At 38.8% G+C, this 18,419-nt stretch overlaps 1 protein-coding gene across 4 annotated transcripts in view; it reads left to right on the top strand.

Moving 5' to 3' along the window:
- The first annotated feature begins 1,189 nt into the window (after positions 1 to 1,189).
- Positions 1,190 to 18,419, top strand: part of LOC136873809 (uncharacterized) — a 150,416-nt gene continuing 133,186 nt past the window's right edge. For 3 of the 4 annotated variants that reach the window (XM_067147058.2, XM_068227737.1, XM_068227736.1), the window contains exon 1: positions 1,190 to 1,725. The gene's annotated coding sequence lies outside the window, so the exon portion shown is untranslated. The remainder of the gene's footprint in view (positions 1,726 to 18,419) is intronic. The other variant, XM_067147059.2, reaches the window with a different exon arrangement.

Raw genomic sequence — 18,419 nt, 5'->3', positions numbered from 1 at the left:
GTCTTTCTAAGGCGCTGTAGCACTTCACTAATATGAGCAAGATATTCCTCAAAATACTCACTGTACACAGCGACGTCGCGTCGTCTAAATAATGGTAAATCTACCGTTCCCTACACAATCAGTCCCTGTTAAGGATGATGTGAAAATGCCGGTTGAAAGGTTAGGTTGGTGGGTTCATGTCATCGGCCTTATGAACTGATGTTAGAGCATCTTTTGTCTTGGTGAGGAAAGGAACGGGAAACGACATCACTCCTCATTCCCTGTTTGATTATTCTTTTTACAATTCTTTACGTCGCACCGATACAGGTCTTATGGCGACGATGGGATAGGAAAGGCCGGGGTTTTGGAAGGAGGCGGCCGTGGCCTTAATTAAGGTACAGGATATACAGCCCCAGCATTTGCCTGGTGTGAACATGGGAAACCACGGAAAACCATCTTCAGGGCCACCGACAGTGGGGTTCGAACCCACTATCTCCCTGATGCAAGCTCACAGCTGCGCGCTCCGAAGCGAACAACCTACTTGCCCGGTGTTTGATTCTTTATTGACACCTAGACAGTCTATGACAATTAGTGATGACGTAGCTGCAGAGAATCCAACCATCCTTCGAGATGAAGATTCAGAATCTTTCGTTCACGTTCAATGTAAATGTTAAATATACATTTTAGAATATAGCAAAGGGAAATCATGAACATATGAAAGATTGTTCATTATTAAAGGAGAGTTGTTTTTGAACCTTAAAAAGTAGGTAGTGAGAACTGTGGTAATTACAAAATGATTCAATCCAATCATTTTCTCACTTTCTTCTCAAGTGAGAGTAATTTCTCTCGACTGTACAGTTCAGGACATATTCCAACATTATATCATAATTTAAGGTTTGCGTCAGGTGCTCACCTACAAAGATTACAGCAGTTTCTACCCAAACCAGAGAGAAAATCCAAATGCTGTATCAACAGATGTCTGATGATACCATAACCAAGGAAGATGAAGAAGAGATACGTATTTTTACATAACTAAATATTCCATAAAATGTAAATTTTCGGCTTTTATAATTCAAATAGTAATTTTAGGGCGCTCTGTTTTTATTCAACCTAAGGTAAACGCCATAAGGCGACCGGGAGTGGCTTTTTATGTTGGAATCAAAAACGGAAGTGATAAAAACGTCAGTGATTATTTAGTAAACATGGCGAATGGTCGTGGTGGTTCGCTCTGTGGAGTGCTGCGAAAGTCCCCGTGAACGTAAACAAGATATGTTCTTGTATCAACTACGGAATATATAAGTGTGAAATATACTATTTGCTAATTATTTGTAAATTACCTACGATTGTACGGTTGAGATTAGAGTATTTTAAAGGAAAACTTCTTCGTGATTGGCGAAAGTTTAAGGAAGCCTATGGGGTTCGTCGAGGCAGTATTTTATTATACTGAATTTAAATTATTTTTAAGTTATGAGCGTGTGAGACAATTAAGTGTTCATTTCATACTTTACGTAAGAAAGCTACAACAGCCGAAATGATATTGCGTGGATTTGAAGTAATGTGTTGTGTGACTAGGGCTGCAGTTGGAGTGGTTTCAAGTAGGTAAAACAAGTTAATTTTGCCGGTGGTGCTGGCATATAGAGATTGTTTTGGTTGTGAGCTAGGTTGGTATTTTAAATACCATATGCGAAGTGCTCTGCATCAGCAATAGCCCACTTGGTACACCATGAAGTCTGTTACTAGTGCATGGTAAGCATGTTAAGTCAGTATCTTGTATATTTTTCCAGAATTTCGTGTTTTTAAACTATGTTTTATTCTTGAGGAACCTACTACGCGAAAATGATAGTATTTATAACCTCGGATGTGATGTTATTTGAATTTTCTTATGAATAGCCTACATTTCTAATGTGTGAATTATATTAGGTTTTATAGGTACTATTAAGTATATTACAACTTCACTTTCCATCTATGTAGGTATACTATGAACATAGCTTAGCCAAGAAGGAAACAACTGAACATATGATCATGGCATACCATGTGAGGGTAATGCTAGGCAAATGAAGCAGATTTATGAGTTGAGGTATGAAGTGAGAAATTTTAGGAATTTGAAGAGAATGTTCTCGTATACAACGTGTGAAAGTTTTGTCTTGCTATAGTTTCTGCTCATGAAATATTAAAATTAAATATGTACATAAATCATTAGGATGACATTTTTTAGCCTTCTCTGAAATTTTCATATGTTGTCTCTGTGGCATTACAGCCTGCTTCCAGTACTGCATAAGTATGTAATATTTAAGGCTGCTCATATTCCAACATTTAGTGTCTGATATTGTTGCTGTTCTTCAGTACTAATGGTATTGAGAATGCATACCACACCCCTAGAGAAAGGGGACAGGGGTTGGATATATAAAACGAACGTGCTGCTCATCTCCATTCGGTGTGTGCCTGAAAAGAGCTGCACTAACTTGGGATAAGGATACGAATTTGCTTTCTTACCTGTTTTCACACACCTTAACAATTGCTTTAAACCCACCCCGTAGACTGTTTACATTTTTATTTACCATTTTCCACTGATCATAATTACTTTTTAAACTCTTCCATGTCTCTCTTATCAACCATGTATGGTATTGCCTAATACAGCAGTTCTACTTTTACAACCTTCCTTTCTATTCCATCTATTTTTAACTATGACTAAAACAGCTTTGTGATCACCCATACTATCTATTACTTCAATTTCTGTATAGATCTCATCAGGTTTTATGTCCGGCTCCATGGTTAAATGGTTAGTGTGCTGGCCTTTGGTCGCATGGGAACCGGGTTCAATTCCCGGCAGGGTCGGGAATTTTAACCATCACTGGTTAATTTCCATGGCACGGGGGCTGGGTGTATGTGTTATCTTCATCATAATTTCATCCTCATCACGACGGCTATGGGCGTCAAATCTAAAGACCTGCACCTGGCGAGCCAAACCCGTCCTGGGATCTCCCGGCACTAAAAACCATACGCCATTTCATTTCATCTGGTTTTATCAGCACCATACCTGGAATATATATCCCTCTAGTTGGTTTTGTCACACTCTGATTCACCTGTACTTCCCAGATGAACTTATTTCCATTCATTGGTCATGCTTTCTGTTATTTGCATTACTAGCCATTCTGTCTAGCATTCCAACTTAAAAATGTTAATCAGCAGGGCCTGGATTTTGATGATCTAAATGAACTATAAAATTACCTTAAAGTCCTCAAAGAATGACTTAAGGACAGCGAGAAAATGACAAAAAAAAATATGTAGGAAAATATACATATTCACTAAATATGTGCATTTTTCTTATTAACTTACCTTTGACTCGTAATGAAGTGAATACAGTCTATTTAATGTGTCATCAAATAATAATAGATACCGAAGTGCCTGAGAGAATGATATTTCAGTCCTTTTTAAAAATAGTTTTCACAATGAAAATAGTTGAGAATCTATACTCTCTACATCTCACAAGAAATCGTGGCATCTTGTAGATACGGCACGAGTAACAGATACTACAGTAAGCTACAAACATTCGTCGTGATAAACAGTGCGAGCTCTCTGAAAGAGATAAGTGTTCATTATTAAACTGTTCATTATGCAGTAATTACAGTATACCTATATATATAAAATAAGAGTTTTGTCTGTACATTGCTCAGAATTTAAAAATAATGTTATATCTGTATTGGTCGTGTCCACAGTAACGAGGAAATGCACTTTTAATTTTCTGTAATTTCTGTCGGTATGTATGTATGCGCATCACAAGAAAACGGTTGAAGAAAATTTAATGAAAAACAGTATCTAAAGTCGGGGAATAAGTCGCTACAATCTAGGTAATAAATAATTGTATTCATGCTGAGTAAAATGGTAGTTTAGGGGAAGGCCAAATATGTAATTCTCAAATATTTATGATAGGTATTAGTGGTCCTATCGACAAATGCTACATAACTAAAGTTATAAAGTATTAAATTTCCAATCATTTAATGTCTTAGAAGACTTTTTTACCATACTGCCTATGATACCAGAGATATTCATGAATTTGGATTTTTGTTGCTAAGTCCATATCAACGCCGAGTCATGAGAAAATGGATAAACAGAATTTAATGAAAATCGGTATGTAGAGTCGGGGAATAAGGAATTACAGTCTGCGCTATAAATAATTTTATAAGATGCCCCATTATCACAGAGTGGGAAGAAAACTAAATGTGAAGGCCTGCAGTATGGAAAGTTTATAAAATTGATCAACAGTAACATTACATTGATCATTGTTTGTTGTGATGTGCTTTGTGTCCTCTGCTGCCATTCATCTCCAACAGATGGGATTACTGCTGCGTACCGAGTATAACAGCCTACCTGAAATACTGGCGGAAAGTAGCCGGGGAGTTAGATCTCTCTCTTCTTGAGCATGCCATTCCTCGGGTTCATAAATTTTCTGATAGCCTACTGCTGGTACGTAACACACTGGTTCATCATAGCATTCCAGCTATTCAATCCCTACTCTGAGGCACTGATTGGAATGAGCAGTGTGCACATTTGACGGAATAATGGCTGAAGAGTGTTCACGGCTGTCTGCGGCCTGGCTATTCCAGCACTAGAACTTTGGACTGAAGGATCGGCAACGTAGTACTGTATATCAAGAATATTACAGGAATATTTATCGAACCACCTATTCAATACAATGGTATTGATATAAAGTCACTTTCAATATGGAACAATTATGAGGATAATAACTTGTAGCATAGTATTGTTTGTTGAAAGTTAGAAAATGTGCGGTTTGTCATTTGATCATGTATTTTATATGATAACAATGCTTTTAATCGGTACATTTCTACTGATGTCATTGTAGTGACTAGGGCCTGGATTTTTAGGTGGCATAAACCTTCACTTTAGGTTCCTTGTATTCTTAAAATAGGTTATTTTAGGTTTTGCCTCCAGGATCAATACAGGCAGCAATCATTTTCTGTTTTCGTAGTTCTGTAAAATTTATTTATGTACTTATTTCACAAAAGTTTACATTGTCATATTCATAAAAACACACAGAGAATACACCACTTTACTGTTTCCTTTGTAAGTTATTTTTTGGCATTGCAGTAAATAACAATAAACATAACCAAATTACCTGGCGTAGATGATTTCCTGTTGTCACGTAACACATTCTTATATGACGAAAAAGTTCTTTCAACGGAACATGGCGTCATTGGAGCGTAATGCATTGATGCTAATGAAGCAGGTTGTAGGGGTAATTTTCCTGAATACTTTTCTCCCTGTAATACTGAATTGATGTCTTTCATATCTTCAAAACCAGGATTGCATTGAAGAATCTTCTGCAGCTTCGAAGAACATTCCACTCCCAATGGCCCAGGTATTTCTCTTCTGGAAACATTGCCAGTGATATTCAGGGAATCTTTGAGTGGCAAGGTTGCACTTTCCAACTGAAGAATAGCTTCTGGTATAAAACAAAAATGTGTCTTAATATATGCTAGGGAAGCGACGAGGGTCGGGTACTCAAGCGATTTCTTGGCTTTGGCAATGCAGGAAGCTTCTGTTTCATATTTTTAATTCCTTCTTGGTGCTCAGCATAGTAAATAGCAGCAGACAGCCAAGTTCCCCAGCAGGTAAGTATCGGCTCAGTTGTTGTTGGTAGTTTCTCTGTGAACAACTGTATACGTGTTGGGGCTTTTAAGAAAACTTTCTTGACTGAAGAAACCACGCTGTTCACGTCACTGAAGTTGCTTCTAATCTCCTCCGCAAGGTGGTGCAGGCCGTGGGCCAAGCACGTAACATGCAGCATGCTCGGGTAGAAGGACTGTCTGTCACTAACAAAAGGAACTTGCTATCGTGATTCTCTGCTGGCCACAATATGCGTAAAGCATCCCTCACTGCACATGCTATTGTGCTGTTGTTAGTTTGTTCTATTACCAGGCGGGTTGGCCGTGCGGTTAGGGGTGTGCGGCTGTGAGCTTGCATCCGGGAGATAGTGGGTTCGAATCCCACTGTTGGCAGCCCTGAAGATGGTTTTCCGTGGTTTTGCATTTTCACACCAGGCAAGTGCTGGGGCTGTACCTTAATTTTTTTTTCTATTTTGCTTTACGCCCAACCGACACAGATAGGTCTTATGGCGACGATGGGATAGGAGAAGCCTAGGAATGGGAAGGAAGCAGCCGTGCCCTTAAGGATGCAAATAATTCTTCCTTAACGTGGATTCATTAGGTATACTGCGGCCGCTGATGTCTCCTAAGATTGTTTTCATGGTCAGGTTACACTTAGCATATTACATGGGACATTTGCAGACACCAACGCCTGACATAGGTGAAAGTTAAAGTTATTTTCAGGCCTGCCAACTGTGGAAGAAATAAACGTTTGCTTACTGTTACTGCTGGACTTATTTCTCCTCGCTACGCTAGCCATGTGAGCAGCTGCAGATTTATGCTGCTCAAGATGGGATTTCTACTCACATTTAACCTGAAAGGAAGAATCCAAATCCTAAGCACTCTCCAGTAAGCGAGCTAGGGTATTGCAATGCAGGTTTTAGATCAGTTGCGGAAAACTTACTTCTTTGGAACATGCCTGACACAAGACTAATCAACCATCTGTAATGAAGTGTCCATCTGTAGCAATCCATTTTCTCGATAAGTGCGATTTAGACATTGTTTCGCTATACAACAATTACGGTTAGAAAATACTGCAGGAACCATTCACCACACACTTTGCCGGTTGTACTCTCCGTGGACGACTGGAGGCGAAACTGTTTACAGTCCTCCTGACGTATCAGATGGATCAAAGAACCACCAGATGACACATGTGTAGTGGGAAGCATGGGACGAGCTGCATTTAATGGTAGTAACCTGAACTATCTCCGTCCTACTGCTTGTAATCGCTGAGGAAATAATTTTTACAATGCAGGGAAATAACGTTCTTTACTTGAAGAAGGTAAAACAGCTATTTAGATTATTTTAGATGTCAAACCCTCATTTAGGTTTTTTTTAGGTGCAATGAAATTCACATATTCTGCTCCAGGAAGTGTGAAACGAACAAGTATATTGAAATTTGTGAATTAAATAGCGAGGAAAAAAATAGGTTAAAACCTAAAAATCCGGGCCCTGGTAATGACCTATGTTGACTTCAGTTGGGAAAAACCACAGACAATCATCTGAGAATTCTGTAGCGAAGCATGGGTACTTTAGCTAGTATGTACCTAAAGTGCAATTCCAAAATCAATTTGGAACTTCACAGCAGCACTTTGACTCACAAGAATCACCGCGGACCGAACCGATGTTTCTTGTCAGGTTAATGAGCAGCAGCCATGCTTACCCTCCGTACCCCTTACCCCGCATGACCGCGACTTTTCGTCAGATGGACCATAGTATGTCATCCAGTGATATTTTTGATACCTCATGTTTGTCACGACCCACATATAGCTGAATGGTAAATCTTTCATTTGCTGCCCCTTTCACTTCACATATTTCTTTGAAAGGTGTCTGACCATCTGCAGAACTTCTTACCGAATTATGAAATATTTTCTTTCAATGTACAGCTTAGGGACGAAGGCAACACACTGGCATTCTAACACTTGAAGTGAATCATACATGAATAAAAACAAATCGTACTGTGTGAAACAAAACTAGCCAGGACGTTTATGTATATTAGTACTCAGGCACTTGAATAACTTCAGTTATTTATTCAGGATCAACAACAGCATAACGCCGAATTTGTACCTACTACAGTGATAATGCCTCCCAACTCTCATCGCAAGCCCATCCAGATTAGAAGCAATGTCCCGTTCTCTAGGCATGCGGATTTCCAAAGAGTTTGGAAAGGGGTCGTTTGAGGTTACTTTATTTTACATTTTTCAAACTGAGTATTGTACCTTTTGATGTATTCTTGCCCATTGAAAGCTCAAATGATATTCAGATATGTTGACACCCCAACGTGAATGCATAAGAACGACTAAATAATAATGCAGACAAAGACAAATGACTTAAAAACAAGAATTTAATGTAACAAATTGCTGAAAATGACAACATTTTGAGGCAGAATTGATAAAAAAGATTACCATAAATGACAATTAATACACATTTCTGTAATCAGGAAGCCGTGATCAGGATATGTTAGCAATGTGTAATATGATGCACTAGCTGAAAGATGACATGTCATCAAAATCCGAGCCCTGCTAATCACTATCTAAGTTGTGGCACGATACTTGCACAAATTGACAAAAGGGAAACTGAAGATGGAATTGATCATTACCTATACATTTTGCCTGAGACACACTTAATGTATTAATAACAAATTTAGAATATATCGTACCGGGGAAAGATAAACACACCCTCCCACACTTTGTCTGTGGAAAATGAGCAGGCTGCATGTAACCAGATTATAAAATATTTTTCCAGTAAAAATATTTATTGAAATACAAAGTATGTGACCCATTGCATGGAAAGGGACCCTAGGTCAGCAGTAGACATATTACAGCAGAGCTAAATAAAAGTGTCTGGGGTGTAAAACTTTCATTTCTATGTTATGACTTCTTGTGCTCGTGTCTTCTTAACAGGCTAAGTTATGCAGCAGTTCTAGCCTTTGCCACTCGATGTCATAATTTGTATAATTGATAAGAAAATTAGTGAAAGCTGTAATTGCATGTTTCTCAAAATACAATTTTCTTAATAGCAACAGTCAATGATTAATATCTTCTCAAGTATTGCACCTATGAATATGAACTTTTTTTTAAATGCTTAGTGTCTTATGCCAATTTTAGAACCACAAAAAACTCAGAAATGAAAAATCGGACTTTAGGTCCCTTTCCACGCATTGGGTCACATATTATGATGTCCCCAAACTTGGGGGAAAATATAACCTGTTTGAAAATGTCCCAAATATAAAATGTGTGTATTATTGGAGTCAGAGTAGCATAAAAGCATTTTATATAATTAAACATTAAATGTGAATTTAAACAAAGAATAGGCCTGTCATATCAAAATAATCCGCCAAAAGTTGACACCGTGCAACCCAAAGTTTGTAACATGATAAGGAAGTGGAAAATATGCAAATCTTACTTGGAATTACTTTTAAAGGTGATATGAGTTCATTGCGATGTCTAGGAACCCACCATCCCAGCTCCTGAAGTACATTTACTTTTATAATCTAATAAAGAGCAGCACCCGCCATTATCTATTGCTGAAGTACGGTAGCTACTTGCAATCCTATGGGCCAATGTGAAAAGAATGTGACGTTATTGCCATCAACGATGATAATTAGATTGCGTTATCAACCCCGGCTGAATAAAAGCACAAATAAAAACACCATGTAAAGGAAACATTGTGAAATACACAACAGCAATAATTTTATTGCAGTGGTGCATACAGGGATGAGGCAGCCTTAAGGAATTCATGCACTCTTGTATCTGGGGGAAAGGAACTCTTAAATAGGGATTTGCCTGTTGCTTTAGGTGAAATAAAATAACATGTTGTGTATTGAATAGGAGGACACATTAAATTTTCCTTTGTAAAGTGAAAACCGTCAATACGGTATGATTATAATATATTGTAATGAAATAGAAGAATGCGCTCTTATCGCCCTACAGAATGCTAGAGATCTAAACGCCGTTTTGCAGCCCTAATCTGGGGGCTCATGCCCTCAGGCCCCTGTGCTTGGTCACAGTCACAGTCCAGGCCATTTGCTTTCTCACTGACTCCAGATATAAATTAATTCAGCTTTTCCATGCTGTCCAACTTAGAAAGCGCTGCTATTGCCCTACAGAATGCTAGGGACCTAAAAAAATAGCTGCTTCGTGGCCCTATCTGGGGGCTTTGGCCTCCAGACCCCTTTGCTTGGTCGCAGTCCAATAGTTTTGTCATTAACTGGACCTAACCAATGCAGACCAGTGATTTGGTCACTAGCTGGACCTAACCAATTCAGACCAATCGCTTTGTCACTGACCTGAATTATAAATTAATTCAGCTTTTCATCACTGTCCAACATACAGTGTGCTCCTATCATCCTACAGAATGCAAGAGACCTAAAAGTCACTAGTCTTATGTCCCAACTAAACAGGTTGGCAGCATTGTTGATCGCTTGAGCATGTACTCACATCCTCAGCGAGTAGGCTGCAAGAAGTAAACAAACTGCAGTCATTGCATGCGCAGCTGAATGTAGTGAGTATTGGATAGCAGGGCGTCAACTATTGATAAATAATATAAGCCCTTTGATTGTGGTGTAGGCCTAGTCATTTAATTGTCCTACACCCGAGATTGTATGGTAAAATATTGATAAACAAACATCTCTTGAAATCTGTAACAATTGAACAAATAACTTTTATTATTCTTATTATATTGTGCATTCAGTGGTGTGTAGAGATCCTCTTTTGAGGCAGCTCTACTCAGGGAGTGGCTACCCTGTCCATGCGAGTCCCAGAACACACTGACCCGGTGTGTAGCATCTGGTAAGGGTCCCAGCTCAGGGTTACGAGTGAAGACGTCAATGGTGCTTACAACAGAGAAGAAGGACTTCGGTACAGTGTCGGTGGCAGAAGAGGCAGCTCACTGCTCGGCTTAATTGAGTAAAAGGTATCTGTATCCAAGTTGGAAGCAGATATGAGCCGTAGCGCCTGTTCCTCATAGAGGCGGCTACGACTGTTACCTGTGTTAAGGGTGGCTGATGAAAAGCCTAACTGGCATTGAGGAAGGCAACAGGAAACTGTCTCAGTTAATTTTCCCCAGCATATCATGAGTATGGCTGAACAAACAAATACCTCAGCCCCCAGTCCCTGGCAGGCCTTCAGTGGACAGGGGGTTCTAAGAATCTAAGCGGAATGCGATGGCCACGATCAGATAGTTGCAGAATCAAAGATCAAGAAAATAATGCAGTCAAGGCTGTTATTTCATTATTGGACAGAGCTTTATTGATCAAGTTTAACTCAAAATCTTTTGATATAAATATCATACAAGTATGTTGCCATTGATGCTTTCACGGCCCGTACTTGTAGACATGATATAGGCTTTTGGGCTTATGCCGTGTCAAGAAAATAAGGCAAAATTCTTTATGTTTCGCAGAGAACTTTGTTCTGCGTCATCAGAAGAAAATCTCAACTGTCACGAGAAAGGCTTCTCAAACAATGAGCTTTGAATTTAGACTTTATAATACAAGCGGAAATGGTAGTTCAGTCATCACCAGATGGCTTCTCAGGTGCAGTACAGCGCTAGCGTCCGAAGCGGAAGCTGACGGAACCATCAGAATCAGTCTGAGAGAGTCACATAAAGGCGGGTACTCACTAGGATGCTGCAACATGCAACGCAACGGTTGCTGCAACAATTTTTTTTCTAATGAGTACGCCTTCAGCTTCGTTGCTGCAACCGTTTGCAGTGAGGCGCGCTGTGATCCATCTGGTTGTCGCTATTCCGGCGAACACAAAGCGGCGCGCAGTGTGTTCGTTGACGTGTTCCAGGCACATTTCGTAGTCAGGACGCGCAGAGGTTATGGGGTGGACTGAGGAATCCTGTCTAAATTTAATAGAATTATATCGCAATTCTACATTATTACGGGACCCTTCAGTGAAGTGCCAAATGATTTCAGTATCAATGACGTCTCATATAAAAACATACATGTTTAATGAAATTAAATGAACCTTACCTCTATGTGATTTGTTTAATTCGCTGATGATTGCTTGACACACTTGTGGTACAAATTTACTTATGATTACCGGGCGAGTTGGCCGTGCGGTTAGGGGCGCCCAGCTGTGTACTTACATCCGGGGGATAGTGGGTTCGAACCCCACTGTCGGCAGCACTGAAGATCTTTTTCCGTGTTTTTCCATTTTCACACCAGGCAAATGCTGGGGCTGTACCTCAATTAACGCCACGGTCGCTTCCTTCCCAGTCCTAGCCCTTCCCTATCCCATCGTCGCCATTAAGACCTATCTGTGTCGGTGCGACGTAAAGCAAATACAAAAGATACTTTTGACTTGCTTGGATATTCTGAAGAGATACTGCAAGCTGGTGAAGCTCTCACCGGTGGCTAAAAATCTCAAAGTAAGTGCCAATTTATTTTGAACAGATATAGCTTTTTCTAAATTTCGTGTCCCTTGTTTATTTTTGGATCAACCAAATTTAATAAATACTCGAAATCGGTCAGTGATATACGAGTAAGATTCTTAAAATATCCACTTATTTCTTGCGATTTCAAATCCAGAAGCAAACTGGAATTAGCTTTACCTTTGTAAAACTCATCTTGCCACCAACAATGGGGATGTTTATAGTCCTCGATTAGGTAATGCAGCAGAATATACACATCACTTATGACGAGTATACTGGATGACGTGGTTGCATGTGATGAGTGATGACACAACGAACGCTGCGGAACTACTGGTGTTCGCATTGAGGTTTGACGAATGTATACATTATACCCGCCTTAACATAACAGGTGTATGTCATTCACACAAGGCCGGAATGAAACATCTGGCGATGAGGAACGTACGAATTTGGAAAACACCGAAACGAAATAACAGTAGTGAAGGGACAGGGAAGGGAAGTACCTACATAAATCCTTAATGCCTGGCAATGATGCAGAGCAAGGTTCTCTGCAAAACATATAGAATTTCACCTTATTTTCTTGACATGGCATAAGCCAAAAATTCAGAAATAACCATACTAATGAGAGATTTCAATGCAAAATTAGGAAAAGGTGTTTGTGAGAACATATTTTGCAATTATGGCTTGGGTGTGAGAAATGATTGCAGGGACAGGTTTTTTCAATTTTGTCAACAGTAGAACTTTGTTGTGACAAATACCTTCTATAAGTTACCAGCATGGAGATTGTATACCTGGAAATCAAATTCTGAAACTGAATCAAAGGATTGTGAGGAATGAGATTGATTACATTTTGATTAAAAAAGGGAATCAAAGATCATTTTGTCTATTATTTGGGAAACAATGAACCAAATCGTTTAAATGGAGTTAGCATCATAATGCGTAAGTAAGAAAACAAGAGATTCAGAATCTGCATTAATTCAGTGAGGACTTATCCTAGTGCTGATATTTCATCAGATCGTAATACATTGGTCACTAAAATTAAAGATCAAAAATATTTTATCAGTCCTAAATTTGATACTGCTAAACTCCAAGATGCAAACATTAGGAGAACAGTACTGTAAGACCTAAGTGAACAGCCCAGAACAACTGTACTCGATACAGAAAACATCATCTAAATTAATGCAAGACAAACGAGTCAGAAAGTGCATGGATGACTGATAAAATCCTTGATTTGATGGATCAACGGAGGATGGTAAAGAACAAGAACTGGGATAAGCATAAAGAACTCCAAACCAAAATCTGCCAAATGATTAGAAGGGCAAACACTGAATGGCTGGGTAATCAGGCTAAAGATATAGAATAAGCATGACATTTTTAATATGCATTTAAAAAAAAAAAGTTAAAGGAGCTGCATGGTTTCATACCAAGACAAGTAGACTGTTTTAATTATTTCAATTAAAGGAATCTCAAAAGTCATTGACCATGAAGAAAACTGAACAGCTGGAAAGTCTTTGTGACTGATAATAGGGGACCGTGTCCTTTCATTTGTGATACAGATGAAGGATTATTAATAACTCTCCAGGAAGAAGAATATGCACTCAAGAACTGCAAAAGCAGAAAAGCACCTGGACCTGATGGTATACCTGTAGAAATATTAAGAATTCTTCAAGAAGACCAATCACTGGATATCCTGATGGAGCTATTTAATCTGGTATACACCAATGGATCAATCTCTTGTGACTGACATCAACATTCATCCCTATTCCAAAGAAAACAATAGCTGTATCTCATGGATATCATAAGCCTAATGAGCCATGTTCTCAAGATCTTCTTAAAAAGTAATAGGCTACATACAAGAATATACAGTAAATGTGAATCGTACATAGGTAGCACCCAGTTTGGTTCCTAGAATGTATTTAGCACCAGAGAGGCATTGCTCTGGATGCAGGTTTTGGTACAAAGATGCATAGATATGTCTGTGGATGTAGATAGGGCCTACTTGTTTTATAGATTATGAAAAAGCTTTCAACCATGTGAAACATGAAACATTGCTGCATATCTTGTATGATATTGGCATGGATGGTAGAGATATCTGAATTATTGCCAATCTATATTGGAATTAGACCGCATCAGTTAAGGTTGACTGCACAAACACTTGTGCTATTGAAATAAAGCAAGGAGTGAGGCAAAGCTGTGTTCTATCTCCACTCCTCTTCAATATTTACTCTGAAAGGGTATTTTCTGAAGCAATAGAAGGAAAACAGCAGGGCATTGTTGTTAATGGGATCACAATAAATAATCTGCGATTTGCAGATGATACGGTTCTGCTTGCAGCAAGTGCTGATGTTCTGCAGACATTGCTGCAACAGGTCTGCTTTTAAACATGAAAAATACCAAAGTAATGGTCATAAACATGAAAAATACCAAAGTAATGGTCATAAGCAAACATGTCATTCATCCTGTTAACTTGACAATAGCTGGCACGTACGTGATAACAGCTGGAACAATGCTTTTGAAATCAGGTCTCAGATTGAACAGGCAAGGACTGCATACAAGAGAATGAGAAACTTGTCTGTAACAGGGACTTTCAGATCAATCTCCGTCTCCGTTTACTTCCCTGTTATGTATTTTCTGTCTTACTTTATGGTGCCGAGACTTGGACCCTAACAGAGAACACCACCAAAAATGTTCTATCCTTTGAGATGTGGTGCTGCTGAAGCATGCTCAGAATATCATGGATTGATAGAATACATAACACTGAAGTACTCCAATGCCTGAACAAAGAGTTAGAAGTCATGCACATCAACAAGAAAAAGAGAAAAAACGTGAATACTTTGCCATATCATTTAAAATGATAAGTGTAGACTCCTTCAGCTTATCTTAAAGGTAAAATTGAAGGAAGGAGAAGTACAGTAGGGGAAGGAGGAGAATATCTTGGCTTCGGAATCTACAAGAATGGTATGGGCTCGGTACCCCCAGTCTTTTCCGAGTTGCTGAGAACAAGAACCAGATTGTCCTGATGAATCCAGTGACGATATGGTACAAGAAGGAGAAGTGGTGTGTGACGGTTACTGCTACTAGCCTCCATCCTTGGAGACGTGGGATCATTTCCAGATACTGCCAGAAATGTAAGAATTGCTGGTGAGCTGGTATGTTCTTAAAAAGGCCATTGCATGTGTGTCTGAAAATACCTTATGCTTGGTGTGTTTTTGTAGGGAAAGGAAATCCTTACTGTACTGTGTTATTCATGTCAGCGTGTCCACCTTGCTGAATTCAGAAAAAAAAAATTTACATTTGGTTCTCAAGTTTCACTACCAGGGGTGCTGAATGCAGTTTACTTCAGTGGTATAGGCCTAAGCTATTAATGGAAACAAACTATCAGTTAATATTATTATTAGGAAATTGATTTTTATGTAAATACATATTTTCAATAATTCTGCTATAAATACATTGTTAAATTTTTCCATTATCTAGTTTTAAAATTGAATAAAGTCATTCAAATACTAATGAACACAATGTTCATGAATTTCTTTCTTAAATGTATTGCATCGTTACGCTGACTGCACATGCTGATTTGCTCTCTTTCCCAGTGAAGAGAAATCCCTTGTCTACAGATGTAGCATTGTATTAAAATTTAATCCTGCATTAGTCGCATGCTTACAGAGTTACACATTTAGGCGCACACAGATTTTTGTTCTGCATAATAAATGACTGGTAAAACTGTTGAAATGATTTAATTAATATTATTTATATTTATTTTAATAATTGGTTTAAATATCAATTGTAATTGTATATTTATTTTATATTTTATTTTATATTTATTTGTATATTTATTTGTATATTTATTACGCATTTTAAAAGAGTTACAAATTAAGAATTTGAAAAATTTGTTTTTAAAAATATTTGCTTAAATAATACAATAATTGTTATTTGAAGTATAGTATGCCTTCGTAATCTTACTGGTGGGATAACATAATAACATCAAAACATGTAGGATTAAATATTAAACAGCTAAACCCCGTATCACCTGAAGTAAAGTTATCAGTCATAAAGTTGATTAACGTAGTATGCAATTCTCGGCAAGGATTATCTGAAACACATTCTGGAAAGTACAAAATAACAAGTTAATCTCAAGCATATATACAAATAACAAAATGAAATCCTTGCACTTCAGGCATAGGCTACATCTTAGATACACCCTTGTGTCCATTTCCTTCTTGTTCTTCCTTTTTTCTTCATGTCCTTGTGTATCTTCCTGACTGCACATCTTACAATATGTAATGGTTTCCTTATGCACTCCCCACACAAATTTCCTGCACTTGACACAGAAGTACTTTGTCTTCTTTTCTTCCCTACTGCAGAGAGCACAGCTTCTGGAATCTGGAACTGGACCAGGCATGGGATGTAACTCCTCTGGTATTCCTGCCAATTTTCAGATACTCTATTTCAATTCTCTTGGCAGATGTTGTGAATTGAGCCTCACTTTCATGTGATTCAAGCTAAATTGTTTTGTGAGAGTTTTCAGATAGTCTCTCCTATTCATGGTGTTTTGGATGTTGGCCTGGAAGATGTAACTGTTTACACCACTGATATTCATCGTAGCAAAAAAGAGAGTTAACAGCCATCTATTTGTTTTTCTTGCTACATTATATATCGCTTTCATTTTGTCCATTGTATCAACACCTCCCTTTGTGATGTAGAATGATAACATTTCAGGGCTTTTTTTTTTTTGCTTCTCCAGTAGAGTAATCAATTTCATCAGAAAAGTGCATGGAAGAGATCACATTCACCACCTGGTTTTTCTTTGGCACATATGAAAGGAGAGTCATATTTTCACCAAAGCCAAACAAACTACTGCTCTCTTAACATCCCTTTCCTTTTGCTAAATATAGTGGATATTTCTCTTTTATTAAAGCTAATGCAGAAAATGATTGGTAAACAGTACAGGAACATCATTGAACCTCAGCTAGAAGAAGAACAATAATGTGACCTCATCTTTGCTGTTAGGATGATTATAGAGAAATACTTTGAGGGAGGATGAAATATCATCTTTGTCTTCTTGGATCTTGAAAAGGCTTATGACAGCATGCCTAGGGACAAGATCTGGGATTTCCTGTCAAGAAGAAATGTTCCAGACTCTTACCAGAAAATTGAAAATGCTATACCCATTGTCAGAGCTGTGTCCAAATAGGAAGTGGGTATTTAGATTGGTTTGCTACTTCTAAGTGCAGCAAGACAGGGGGCATTGCTGCCAATGTTATTCATCTCTGTAATGGACGAAATCATAAAGAGTGTAGAACAACAGTGTGTCGTACTGATTTCAAGGCATTGGCTTTCACAGATGATATGGTGATTTGTGGTTGCACAGAGGATGAAGTACAGCAGAAACTAGATGCCTGGAACAACGAATTTAAGGAGTTTGGCCTAAAAATTAGCCCTATGAAGACAGTACCATTAGCCATCAAGATTAGCAAGCAGAGTAGCAGTATGAAAGTTATGCTGGATGGAAAGAAGGTAGCAGAAGTTGATCAGTTCCAATACCTTGGCAGCTTTGTACCTCGAGATGGCTGTTGCTCAGATGGTATCACCAATGGGATTCTGAAAGGAGCTCATTTGTACCATCAAGTCAGGAACCTCCTCTGGACAGCCAAAGTCTTTTAATATCTAAGAAAACTTTGTATCAGACCTACTTTGTACGAGTAACAACATATGATCTGGAAACTTGTGCCATCAACAAAAGGAATAACAGCAGACTCCAGGCTGTGGAAATGAAATTCCTGAGGTCAATGCTACAGAGAATGAGACGAGATAAGATCCGGAATGAAAAGGTCTGTGATGTCATCCAATGAAACCATTTAACGAAATTCTGGCAACATCAAGATTGAGATGGATCTCAAAAATGGTTTGACGAAGATCTGGTGTGAAAACGACCTGGGGGAAGACCAAGGACACGATGGATCTCCCAAATAAAAAATGATCTGCAAGAAAGAGGAGTACCGGGCGAGTTGGCCGTGCGCGTAGAGGCGCGCGGCTGTGAGCTTGCATCCGGGAGATAGTAGGTTCGAATCCCACTATCGGCAGCCCTGAAGATGGTTTTCCGTGGTTTCCCATTTTCACACCAGGCAAATGCTGGGGCTGTACCTTAGTTAAGGCCACGGCCGATTCCTTCCAACTCCTAGGCCATTCCTATCCCATCGTCGCCATAAGACCTATCTGTGTCGGTGCGACGTAAAGCCCCTAGCAAAAAAAAGAAAGAGGAGTGGAAGTGTGTAAAGTTGGAGAAGTGTACTTGCATAGACATAAGTGGAGAGCGCTCTTGTACCACACCCGGGAAACAGGAGATGGTTAAATGATGATTTCTTTCTTATTATTCTGAATAGTGGCAACTAGAGATAATCTGTG

This window comes from Anabrus simplex, chromosome 5, assembly GCF_040414725.1.
Source record: "Anabrus simplex isolate iqAnaSimp1 chromosome 5, ASM4041472v1, whole genome shotgun sequence".
In the NCBI taxonomy this organism is placed as follows: Eukaryota; Metazoa; Arthropoda; class Insecta; order Orthoptera; family Tettigoniidae; genus Anabrus; species Anabrus simplex.
This window is presented reverse-complemented; position numbering and strand designations above follow the sequence as displayed.